Source organism: Bombina bombina, chromosome 7 (assembly GCF_027579735.1).
Source record: "Bombina bombina isolate aBomBom1 chromosome 7, aBomBom1.pri, whole genome shotgun sequence".
Classification (NCBI taxonomy): Eukaryota; Metazoa; Chordata; class Amphibia; order Anura; family Bombinatoridae; genus Bombina; species Bombina bombina.
Window position 1 is genome coordinate 309,966,056 of NC_069505.1, and position 13,262 is coordinate 309,979,317.

A 13,262-nucleotide genomic window follows, 5' to 3' on the forward strand; every position below is an offset into this window, starting at 1 on the left:
GTTTCTTAGCCCGCCCAGGAGGGTGTGGTTAAGCAACCTGATCTCTGAAAAGTAGGGTTTAAGAATCTTATTTTTTAACAATAAAGATTGTCATTCTTACAAGGGGAGCTGCTGTACAGAAGTAAGGAGCCATCATTTTCATGCCAGCCCCTGGCGCATATCTTGAAGACTAGGAAAGAATTCCAATTCTGTTTTTCTCCTTTTCATTTTAAAATACTGTTTGCATGTGTAATTTTATTTGTATCAACTTTTTATTAATAATGCATTGTGCATATATTTTTGGCATGATAAATAATTCCTTTATTAAAGGGACAGTATACTGTAAAATAGTTTTTCCCTTAATGTGTTTACAATTGCTTTTTTTCCAACTTCAGAATAAAGAATGTACGAATATTAGCTTTTTAAGGTTTATTTGTGTATATTAAAGCTCTGATTTTGTGTTTTGAAGCCACAATCTAATAAAATGGGTTGAGCTTGTAGGTATAATCAGATATCATTACTTTATCACCATGTGTACATATACATGTTTCTTTATCTTATATCTGTCCATAAAACAATCACCAGTACATGGAGAGAACAATGGAAAATCAACATTTTATTACCTTATCTCTGCTATATTCTACGGGGAGTGTAATTTCTTCTGCTGGCTGTGTTTACACAGCTTATCTATAGCTTGGACCTGCGGCCACAAACTTTCAGAATAGGTGGGGATACCACATGCTAAATCAACTATTTCAAATGCCAATATAAGGGTAAAGGAGCTAATTGTAAACAATTTAATACACTCCAGCAAGGTAAAGTGGATCATTGGGAACAAATTAAAGGGATAAAAAATTTGAGTAAACTGTCCCTTTAAGTTTGGCCTTTGTCTAATAATTGAACCACGTTACTGAAAGAGACTGGAATATTAGAACTGTATAATTTAGGTTATTTTCTGCTAAATTGTATTTCTAGAGTTAATGTGTAAAGTCTGGGTTTTTTCTTAGGATTTCCCCTTTAATAAATTTTAAGTGGTGGCAGTATTTGAGCTATAGGATTGTTGGTTTAGTGTGGGTGGCATTAAAAAGGGAGTTTAGGGCATTTCTCTTACGTCTAGTACAGATTAAGGGAGTGCGAATTAACTCTTGCACCCACTAAACTGAATCACAAGCTTGCCTGGTGTGGCTAGATTGTGACCTATTGGTGGCAGAGAGGGGGGGCTGATAACCCTTTCTGTGCCAAATAAGTGACTGGCGCAGGGTTGGATAACCTTGGTTCGTCACAAATTGGTGGGCAGCGGTGTAGATAATTTTTTTTTATTATTAGATTTTAGTGCTTGTGGATTTGCCTAGTGTGAAAATCCCGGGTACTAAAATAAATTGTTTCTTACAATTTCCAAAGGCTAAAACTCAGTGCATTATATAGTCCACACATTGCAAACAGTCTCCTTCCCTATTCTCTGTTTTTCTTTTCTATTTTATTTTTGCTATGGAGGCATACGAGCAGCGATCTAGAGAGGCACTTATACTCCTATGCCAGGAGCGGGATATTCCAATACGTTCAAAGAACAAAGATTTACTAATACAAGCTCTTGTTTGAATATGATAACAGCCAAATCACACCCAGTTGAAGTCCCAGGAGAGATGTCTGCAGCTCGTGGGCGGTGATGCATCAGGATCTGAGGATCCATTGGACTGTTATTTGCAAACTGTTCTTAAACATATGGGCTCAGTGGATGCAAGTTTGCGCATGGAACTGATTACAAAGTTTTATGAAAGACAGGCTGCTGTGGCTGAGAGAGAGGCTCTGGTGCTGAAAGACAGGCTGCTGAATGACAGACGGAGAGAGAGTATCAGCTACAGCTTGCACGGTGGGAGAGAGGGATGGTCTCACCTGTTGTTAGTGAACCTAGAGACCCCCCTGCTCCCAGAGTGCGTGCAGAGAATTTTCCCACCCTGGAGAAAGATGGAGATGTGGATGTATTCCTGCGTAGCTTTGAGAAAGTGTGCAGGACAGTTCCAGTTGCCAAGGGAGCAAAGGGCCAAGTACCTTACCCCTGGCCTGAAAGGTCCTGTACTGGAGGTGGTTTGCTGAACTACCCCCCCAGAGTTTGATCAGACTATGATTCCATTAAAAGCTGCACTACAGAGGAGATACAATCTTACTCCTGAGGTGTACAGGAAAAAATTCCGCTCTCTGCAGAAAGGTTGTCAGAGAGCTATATTACAGTTGTGTGGGAACTTGAGGACAGCCTTTAAACAGTGGGTCAGAGGATTAAAAGTTGCCACTATGGAGGAGCTGGAAGATTTGATTTGTGAAGGAGCAATTTATGCAGCTGTGCCCAGCCGGAGTTCAAGAATGGGTTTTAGATCGGAAGCCCATAACAGCATTGGAAGCTGGCGAGCTGGCCTGATTTTTACACAGCTAACAGGTCTCCAGAGAATGGGAGGAAATCCTTTTTCTAAGGGGGGATCCACCTGTAAAGGAGCTGCTGCACGTCCCCCCTTCACAAAACCTGCTGTGCCTTTATCCAGTGTGTCTGCTCCCTCTGGGAAAGGAGGGGCGAGTGCTGCATCTGGGCAGGGGGATACCCGCAGATGTTTTGTTTGCAACAAAGTGGGCCACATCAGCTCCACTTGCCCAGAGAGGATTAACTTGGGGCAATCAGCTGGAGGGATTAATCCCTCAGAAGTACCAGCATCTGTTTTGTTTGTTACCTGTCCAGAGGAAAACAACCATGAGAATGTGCAACCTGTGACTGTTGGAGATAAGGTAACCCTAGGGCTAAGGGACACAGGTGCAGAAGTGACTATGGTGCATCCAAAGCTAGTGAACTCTGAGAACATTATCCCTGGAAAGACTCTAGCAGTTAAAGGGATTGGGGGAATGAACTTGCAGTGCCTATGGCACGTGTATATCTTGATTGGGGAGTGGGGAGAGGTTTAAGAAATGTGGGGGTATCTGAAAATATTCCTAATGATGTCTTACTGGGTACTGATTTGGGTAGATTGTTATCTCTTTATGTGCCTGACAATGCTACATGTGACCTAGTGACATTAGTTGCAGACCCTTATGTGGAAAGGGCCGTGTGTAAAAATGCTCAGAGACATTATGACCAGGAGGGAGGACAGAGTGCATGTGTGCGCATGGCTGTGCCTGAACTGGGGGTGTCTGTGCTGAGAGGTGAATCTGTAAGACGAGAGACTGACTGGGGAGAACGACAGACAGACGGTGTGTGTCTTCCTGTACTTAAACCAGCAGTATCGGCAGAATTACCGTTAGCTGTACAGGGTGAGACTGATGGGGGAGAAAGGCAGATAGACTGTGTGGGTCTGTCTGTGCCTCAACCAAGTTTAGCTGTACGGGAAGAACTTGTCTGTGAGAGAAGGCAAATGAGGGGGTGCGTGCCCTGTCTGTGATTGAATCAGTGGATTTTATAGAAGGAGGTGAGATTGACAGGGGAGAGAATGACTGGGTGACAGGTCCGCTGGATGATGTGTGCCAGTCTCTGCCAGGGACAATTCCGTACCCTGTGAAAAGACACAATAGTTGGGATAAATGGCAGAAGGAAGATGTGTGCTTGTCTGCACCAGTGTCAAAGTGTCCCAGATTCTGTGTGATTATGCAAAGTGGCAGACTGACTGTAAGAGAGAGCAGGGGGGCAAAACTAGCCACTCTATGACAGAAGCAGCAAAGCCACAGATTTGGGGGAGGAGGGTACAGGATACTCTTTGAGGGACCCCCAGAGTGAGTGTGAAAGATTTGTGGGTGACAGAGACCACAGTAACCTCAGCTGTGACCTATAACCAGACTGCACAGGCTAGGGGACAGAGACTGACACAGACTGCAGGCACAGGGGGGAGGAGTACAGAGAGTTCTACTCCAGTGGGAGGGCAAGAGCCTATGGTAGTTAAGCAGCAACTGACAGCACACAATATGTTTTAAAGAGCACACCATAGGTAGCAAAACACTAGGTTTAACAGGCACCTCTGTAACAGGGGGGTGATGTGCTATTCATGGATAAGATGCAAACCTTATTGGGGGAGGTACCTGCAAAACCCAGAGATGCCATATACGCACAAAAACAGTTGCAGGCATTTTACTGCCAGAGAGGGAGTGTGGTGAGGTGGTCCATAATGTTCTTGTACTCACGCCCATGAGACAGAACAAACTAGAGGCTGCATGGGAGGGGCCCTGCAATATATTCAATCAGTTGGGTAGAGCAACTAGTGTGTCACTTTTAAAAAGGAGGGCATCCTGCTGCCAAAAACTGCTAGGTGCAATCTGTCTGGCAACGGTGTTCTCACCGCAAGAGGAAGCTCCTTTTGATATGCATCGGGAGTGGCTCGTAGCCACCCCCTTTTGCGTCTCTTATTGGGGGAGGTGTCACAAATATTCAGGATTCAGCTGCTAAGGAGTTAACTTTGTGTAGCTTGCACTCAAAACAGTTATTTGTTTTCAAGAAGGAATTATGTTTGTATTTTCTTTGAAGTGCCAGAACCCCCTAAATAGCCACCAAAGGTTAGTGTGTATGCATTGAGTCATAAAGTCACAGAGATACACAGGATAAAGTTTATGGCTTAAGCTGTCAATAGAATGCCTGATGCAAAACAGGCCCTTCATTACAAAAACTGACCAGGTCACTGACAGGACATTGGTATATTATTGTACATATGTGGGTTAAAACTGTTATAACCTAAAGGAAGGTAAATATGACAACCTATGGCATATTTGATATCAAACCGATTCTCCCAATAAAACTAAAAGGTTCTACATATGTAAATATAGAAATTTCTTACCTAGCAGGAAGGATAATGGATTGTATAAATTCAGGCAAGAAATTAGTCTATTGAAGGTTGTAAAGACAGGGGGGTTTCTTAGCCCGCCCAGGAGGGTGTGGTTAAGCAACCTGATCTCTGAAAAGTAGGGTTTAAAGAATCTTATTTTTTAACAATAAGATTGTCATTCTTACAAGGGGAGCTGCTGTACAGAAGTAAGGAGCCATCATTTTCATGCCAGCCCCTGGCGCATATCTTGAAGACTAGGAAAGTATTCAATTCTGTTTTTCTCCTTTTTATTTTAAAATACTGTTTGCATGTGTAATTTTATTTGTAACAACTTTTTATTAATAATGCATTGTGCATTAATATTTTTGGCATAATAAATAATTCCTTTATTAAGTTTGGGCCTTTGTCTAATAATTGAACCACATTACTGAAAGAGACTGGAATATTAGAACTGTATAATTTAGGTTATTTTCTGCTAAATTGTATTTCTAGAGTTAATGTGTAAAGTCTGGGTTTTTTCTTAGGATTTCCCTTTAATAAATTTTAAGTTTGTGGCAGTATTTGAGCTATAGGATTGTTGGTTTAGTGTGGGTGGCATTAAAAAGGGAGTTTAGGGCATTTCTCTTACGTCTAGTACAGATTAAGGGAGTGCGAATTAACTCTTGCACCCACTAAACTGAATCACCAAGCTTGCAGGTAATGGCTAGATTGTGACCTATTGGTGGCAGAGAGGGGGGCTGATAACCCTTTCTGTGCCAAATAGTGACTGGCGCAGGGTTGGATAACCTTGGTTCGTCACAGACACTAACCCAAATGTTTTCTTTCATGATTCAGATAGAGCCATGCAATTTTAAGCAACTTTCTAATTTACTCCTATTATGATTTTTTCTTTGTTCTCTTGTATCTTTATTTAAAAAGCAGGAATGTGATGCATAGGAGCAGGCCCATTTTTGGTTGAGAACCTGGGTTATGCTTGCTTATTGGTGGGTACATATAAGCCTTCAATAAGCAAGCGATATCCATGGTGATGAACCTAAAATGGTCTGGTTGCTAAGATTTACATTCCCGCTTTTAAAATAAAGATAGCAAGAGCACGAAGAAAAATTGATAGTAGGAAATTAATTAGAAAGTTGCTTAAAATTTCTTGCTCTATCTGAATCATGAAAGAAAAAAATCTGGGTTCAGTGTTCCTTTAACCCCTTAATGACAACTGACGTACCAGGTACGTCATGCATTAACAAGCAGTTAATGTCAATAGATGTACCTGGTACGTCAGTTGTCTAAACAGAGTGCTGGAAGCGATCACAATCGCTTCCAGCAGCTCTGAGGGTATTGCAGTGATGCCTCCATATGGAGGCATCCTGCAATACCCCTTTACACGCCTCCGATGCAGAGAGAGGCCACTCTGTGGCCCTCCTCTGCACCGGAGCGTCGTTGGTGGGTGGGAGCAAGGCAGGGAGGATGGGTGAAGCGGCCTGCCAAGGGCCTGTGATTTGAGGGGGGCGGGATCGGAGGCCGGATCGGATGCGGCAGTGTCCGGGGGGCGCGCGACGGACGCACGCACGTGGGCGGCGGGGCGCGTGCACGGGGCGGGGAGCGGGTGGGAACTGCTACACTACAGAAAACATGTATTTCAAAATTGGGAGAAAAGGGGGGATTTTAATTCAATAAATGATTGAAGGGTTCTGGGGGGGGGGGGAAGCTACACTACAGAAAAAGGGGGAAAAAAGTCCAAAAAACAATAAAAGCATATTTTTTTTTAAGAAACTGGGTACTGGCAGACAGCTACCAGTACCCAAGATGGTGCCCATTAAGTTATTGGGGGGAGGGTTAGAGAACTGTTTGATGGGGGATCTGTGAGTTTGGGGGCTAAGGGGGGATTCTATACAGCAGCATATGTAAATATGCTATATAAAAAAAACAAATATACCTTTTTATCTTAGTACTGGCAGACTTTCCTGCCAGTACTTAAGATGGCGGGAACAATTGTGGGGGTGGGGGGAGGGAATATAGCTGTTTGGGAGGGATCAGGGGGTCTGATGTTTCAGGTGGGAGGCTGATCCTCTACACTAAAATTAACCCTGCCAAGGCTCCCTACAAGCTACCCTAATCTAAACCCCCTTTACTGCTAGCCATAATACATAGTGTGATGCGCAGCAGAATTTAGTGGCCTTCTAATTACCAAAAGCCAACGCCAACAGCCATATATGTCTGCTATTTCTGAACAAAAGGGGATCCCAGAGCAGAGAAGCATTTTACAACCTTTTGTGCCATAATTGCACAAGCTGTTTGTAAATAATTTCAGTAAGAAGAACCAAAAATTTAGAAAAATGTAAAAAAAAAAAATTATTTGAACGTATTTGGCGGTGAAATGGTGGCATGAAATATACCAAAATGTGCCTTGATCAATACTTTGGGTTGTTTACTACACTACACTAAAGCTAAAATTACCCCAAAAAGCTCCCTACATGCTCCCTAATTAACCCCTCTCATCGCTGGGCATAATACAAGTATGTGTGCAGTTGCATTTAGCGGCCTTCTAATTACCAAAAAGCAACGCCAAAGCCATATATGTCCTGCTATTTCTGAACAAAGGGGATGCCAGAGAAGCATTTACAACCATTTTTGCCATAATTGCACAAGCTAGTGTTTGTAAACAATTTAAGTGAGAAACCGAAGTTTGTGAAAAAATATTGTGAAAAAGTGAACGATTTTTTGTATTTGATCGCATTTGGCGGTGAAAATGGTGGCATGAAATATACCAAAATGAGGCCTAGATCAATACTTTGGGATGTCTTCTAAAAAAAATATATACATGTCAAGGATATTCAGAGATTCCTGGAAAGATATCAGTGTCCCAATGTAACTAGCACAGTAATTTTGAAAAAAGTAGTTTGGAAATAGCAAAGTGTTACTTGTATTTATGGCCCTATAACTTGCAAAAAAAGTAAAGAACATGTAAACATTGGGTATTTCTAAACTCAGGACAAAATTTAGAAACTATTTAGCATGGGTGTTTTTTGGTGGTTGCAGATGTGTAACAGATTTTGGGGCTAAATTTAAAAAAAAGTGTTTTTTTTCCCATTTTTTCCTCATATTTTATATATTTTTTTATAGTAAATTATAAGATATGATGAAAATAATGGTATCTTTAGAAAGTCCATTTAATGGCGAGAAAAACGGTATATAATATGTGTGGGTACAGTAAATAGGTAAGAGGGAAAATTACAGCTAAACACAAACACCGCAAAAATGTAAAAATAAGCCTTTGTCACAAACGGACAGAAAATGGAAAAGTACTGTTGTCATTAAGGGGGTTAAGACTATACACTGTACATTACTACACTTTGCATTGACAAACATATACAAAAGGAGAGGAGCACCCTGCCCTTAAGCACAATCAATTGTATATTCACTTCTAAAGAGTGAGTTGCAGTTAGGGAGGCTCTCAAGCTTACAATGACTTTACCTGGTCAGGTACTTTTAAAGGGATAGCAAAGTTCAAATTGAACTTTCAAGATTCAGATAGGGCATGTAATTTTAAACAACTTTATTTACTTTTGTCATCAAATTTGCTTTGTTCTCCTGGTATTCTTAGTGAAAGGCTAAACCTAGGTAAGGCTCATATGCTAATTTATAATGCCTTGAAGGTCGCCTCTATCTGAATGCATTTGACAGTTTGCAATATCCAAGCATTGAATGAGCTGGTACAGAACATTTGTAAAATGCCACGACAGACCCATGTGGCTTGTGTGAGGTATGGCAATTCTTGCTGCACAATAAGGAGACAGGAGCACCAGCTGATGTGAGGTACAGCATTTATTCCAAAAATAACGCTGTATGCATAAAGGTTACAGTTTATAGATAGTAAAACCTCCAATTATTACTGCAAGAGACACTGGCAGCAGCCTGGTTGCCCAAGTTGATGGTAGGAGGAAAGAAAACAGCTGACGCATTTCGGATTTTCAGCCGTAATCCTTAGCTGATCAGGTATGATCAGCTGATGAGGTATGGCAATACCATAACTTTTCTGACAGGAACAAAACCTTTCCGTAAGCCTCACCTTAGGGTATGATAAGTGATAAAAAATGGTCCTAGGCCTAAGGTATTTAGCAGATATTGAATATTCAAGGTTATGAGATCATTGAAGATAGTGACTGGATAAATATGTGCTCCAAGCTAATGGCTCCATTTTTCCAGGGCATCTTTGATCACCAACATTTTCCTGTCACCATTGTCATAGTTGTGTTCATAGGGAGAAGGGAGTCTTTAAAGAATTGCCAAGAAAAAAAGAATCTGATCCTTGTCTTCTGAGTTGGAACACAACTACAGTTACTGATACAAAGGCATCAACCTCTACATAAATAGACCTAGAACAGCCTTGATAAGCCAAAACATGAGCAGAAGTACTGTAAGCAATTGTTTTAACTTCATAAATACTTTATACAGAAAGTATCTTGCTTACGAGTAAGGCCCATATATATGAATATATCATTAAAGAAGTGCTGGAATAGAACTGGGGTTTTACAAAGTCTGAATGACATCAAAATACCCATACCTAGTTATGAAGGTTATTCTCCACACATCACTTTCCATAATACAGAGAAGACTAAAGGCCACTCATAGATACATTTTAGTAAAAACACAAATGAACTTAATGCTTTTTTATAATTGTTACCCCTATTCACAGATCTATTGACAGAAGGACATAGATCCCCATCTTTGATTAAAAAAAAAAAATCCTGCATATGTGGAGGCATAGAGGGTTTAATAAATCCTTTGGCCAAATGTTTCTCAATTTAATCTTTTCAAATATTTTAATTTAGGAGCTGGAAGTGAATATATTTTGCCATAAGTAATACAGGGTCCGATAAAATATCTATAGGGTAAGTAAAGATTCACACATATTTGTCACACATTTTCGGAATTAGATTCTGAAATACAAATAAATGGCAAGAGGTCTGTGTAGGAGAGACAGTTCTAGTTAGAAAAAGTTGATAAAAAAAGTTACATTACCTGGTTCCCAATTAATCACAAAATTATTTAGTGTGAGCCCAAATAAATACGGTACAAATGGTAAAAAAGAAGGTAAAACATCTAAGAACAAAGTCTCATAGTGCAATTCTCCAATCTTCAATTTAACTACAACAGTATTTGAAATTACAGGCATGGATTTAATCTACTACACGTAACTTGATAGGATTGGCCATAGGCTGCCAAGGGATAAGTAGATGATGCCTAGCACAATCACTGGATCTTCTGACCACTGTTGAGTATCAGAAATACATACAGTATGTGTGGAGTAAAGGAATTATTAGACATACTCAATAGAAGTTAGTCTTTCCTCACCTTAGGATGTCTTGCTTCGTAGAGGTCAGATTCTGAGCATATTACCAAAGTTACCACAGCAGAGGTAGGGGTTCAAATGAGGATGTCCCAGGCGTTCTACTGGTGTTAAAGCACACAAATCTACACAGCTTCTTCAGTGGCTGAATGAGTTAAAGTAGGCTATAATTGAACCAATAGAAGAAAATCTGGTACAGAGTACCTCTTGATTGCAGTTAGAGAGGCAAATTTCTCTTGTATTTTTTTCATGCAACCTTTCTGTTAAATTGAATTTCTAACTTAATTGTTTCTTTGAAAGCATCTAACTATTCTAATAAAACTTCTGAAAATCCCTAGTGGAATTTATTGATTGAGTATGGTGGTTATACAGACACTTTGTACTGAGTCCCTCTGAGGCGTGCAGTTTGAACCCAGGAGGAAACCAAATGTCTTTGATGCAAAAGTTGGACTAGAGATCAGTAACCTGTATTGCAAGGAAGGTTGGAAAGTGCAGATCACAAATAAGGGTTTTCTGTCTGAAGAATCTGCAGTACCAATGAGGTAACAGGAGACAATTTTGTCAGAGCATCTTAAGCCGACCAAGTTTGCAGCAACACTGCATGAAGCACAAAGATGAAAAGCCAGTAACTTTGCAAGGGTCAGGCACCTTTTAACAGTTGCAGCATTACAGAAGGGAGCAGACATGAGACCAAGCTGTTAACTAACAAATGGTTGGAAGCAGAAGAAAATCATGAAAGAAAAAATTTGAGTTTCATGTCCGTTTTAACTTCTTGGCTGCAATGCAAGTGTCTAAAAACATTTTTATTTAACATGTATCTTTTTTTAAAAAAAGCAAAAGTTATGGAATTTACATGAATTAGAATCTTGAGAGAATGCAAGAAAAACGACTCCAGTTTTTTTCTGTTATCAAATTGACTTAGTTCTCATGGTATCCTTTTTTTGAAAAGCATACCTATGTAGTCTCATGAGAAGAGATGAACTACTTGGAAGTAGCTGGTATTTGGGGGCTTCACAAATATACCACTTATCTATGGATCACCAGATGTGTTCAGCTAGGTCCCACTGCTGCTTGATGCTGACTTTAACAATAAACTATTTTTTAGTAAAACTCACTAGACTTGTAACATTTTCATATGAAAGAAAATAATGATCATTTACGAGATTGCTAGATTACGAGTGGGGCTCCAACATTTGTGCCCAAGTGATAAAGGAGTTTAAAGTGGGGGTTTGCTCTCTTCATGCTTACCGCTGGGATTACAAGTTGAAAGTAAATGCGATCAATTGAGCGCAATCACAATTTACGCTAGAATGATTACAGAGACTTCAGAGCTCTGGTTAACTGTTAACATAGCATTCTCAAAAACACATCAAAAAATGCATTACAAACTATAATTACACTGACACTATTTAATACAATTATTTAAAAAAAATATTGCATAAAAAGTTATAAAGGCTCAAAGAAGTGAGGTATCAGGTGTTCGAAAAAAAGCAAGCAAAAGATAGATATGTATGTATAGATATATGTTTATATGTGTGTACATTTGTATCTATGTATTTATATGTCTGTTTATGTATTTACAGACATATATACACATATAAACATAAAAATGCATATGTATAAATATGTAGACATATATATAAGTGCATTGGAGTCCATTGCAGTTAAGTAGATGAAAACAGGTAGAATCATATGTATGCAATATTCAGATTTAATAACGTTTTTAACTATGTATTTACTGTAAATATTTCACATTCCAATGTTCTGCACATAGCAGAATATATGCTATGTATTTATAAATAGATATTCCTATATATATATCTGTATATATACCTATATATATATATCTGTATATATACCTATATATAATCATGAATATATATTATGTATAGATATATATTGTATCAAAATACCATCATATATACAGTATGTAGAAATATGTATTTTTGAATAAATAGAACATATTTCAGTATTTGAAGAACATTGTAATGTGAAATATTCATATTTTCATGTCATGTGGTTAGCACAAATGAGAATATGCGATCGAGTTTGCGCAAGCTGTAATGAACAATAATGGTAAGGAGCACCAAGCTGAGTGGTGGTTAAAACAATTTTATTTTTCTGTTTCGGGAAAAATATGTATCTTTTTGTATGTGTCTCTTTTTCTTTTTTCATGTTTTTACCACAAATGTTGCAACAATGTTTCATCTTCCTCTCTTGTATGAAGAGATTTATCTAGTCTGATAAGTCGCGATATTGCGGAGCTGAAATACACTATATGGAATGACATATTATCAGCAGCATTGTAGCAACATTGTGTGGTAGAAACAGCACGTAAATTAGTTTGTAGGAGTGGTTAAACTCAGTGTGGGCTATTAAATGCGCATGAGAACCATCCCAGAACTATCTTTGAGAAGGCGCCAACCGGCGTGAAACGCGTCAGATGACGTCACCGCTATCCCTGTCTTTTCTACTGCCTGTGAGTGAGAGAGCTTTGTGCTCGGTTTCTGTTTGGATTTTAAATATGTTTTGAATAAAATTGTTCTATTGAATTTACCAAAGTGCTGTGTGCATAGAGTCATAACTTAGCCTATTCGTGCATCCCCCATGATCTGGGGATTGCAGCAGTGAAATATCATCTACAGCTAAAAAGTGAGTTCCCAGAGGATCTAATCGAATTTATTTTTGAAGTTCTAAGATTTTTATTGACACACAACTTCTTCTTGTTTGACGCATACTACTATCTACAGATTTGCGGACGGCGAATGGGGGGCGAAATTCGCCTCCTCATACGTCAATCTGTTTTTAGGATGGTTTGAGTCAAGATACATCTATGGAGAATGTAAACATCTATAGTCAGTTCATTGAAATGTATATAAGATACATAGATGATCTGTTGATAATATGGTCAGAACAGATGAACAAGCAGCTAACTTTGTCAGTCATCTAAACAATAATACGTCAAATTTAAAGTTTACCCACCAACTCAGCAGATCATCGATAGACTATCTTGATATACAGCTAAGAGGAGAAGAAGGCAGAATATTTACTGAACTATACAGAAAGAAAATCTCAGGAAATACAATCCTAAGAGCAGATTCTTGTCATTCAACACATTTAAAAATCGGTATCCAAAGGGCCCAACTGATTAG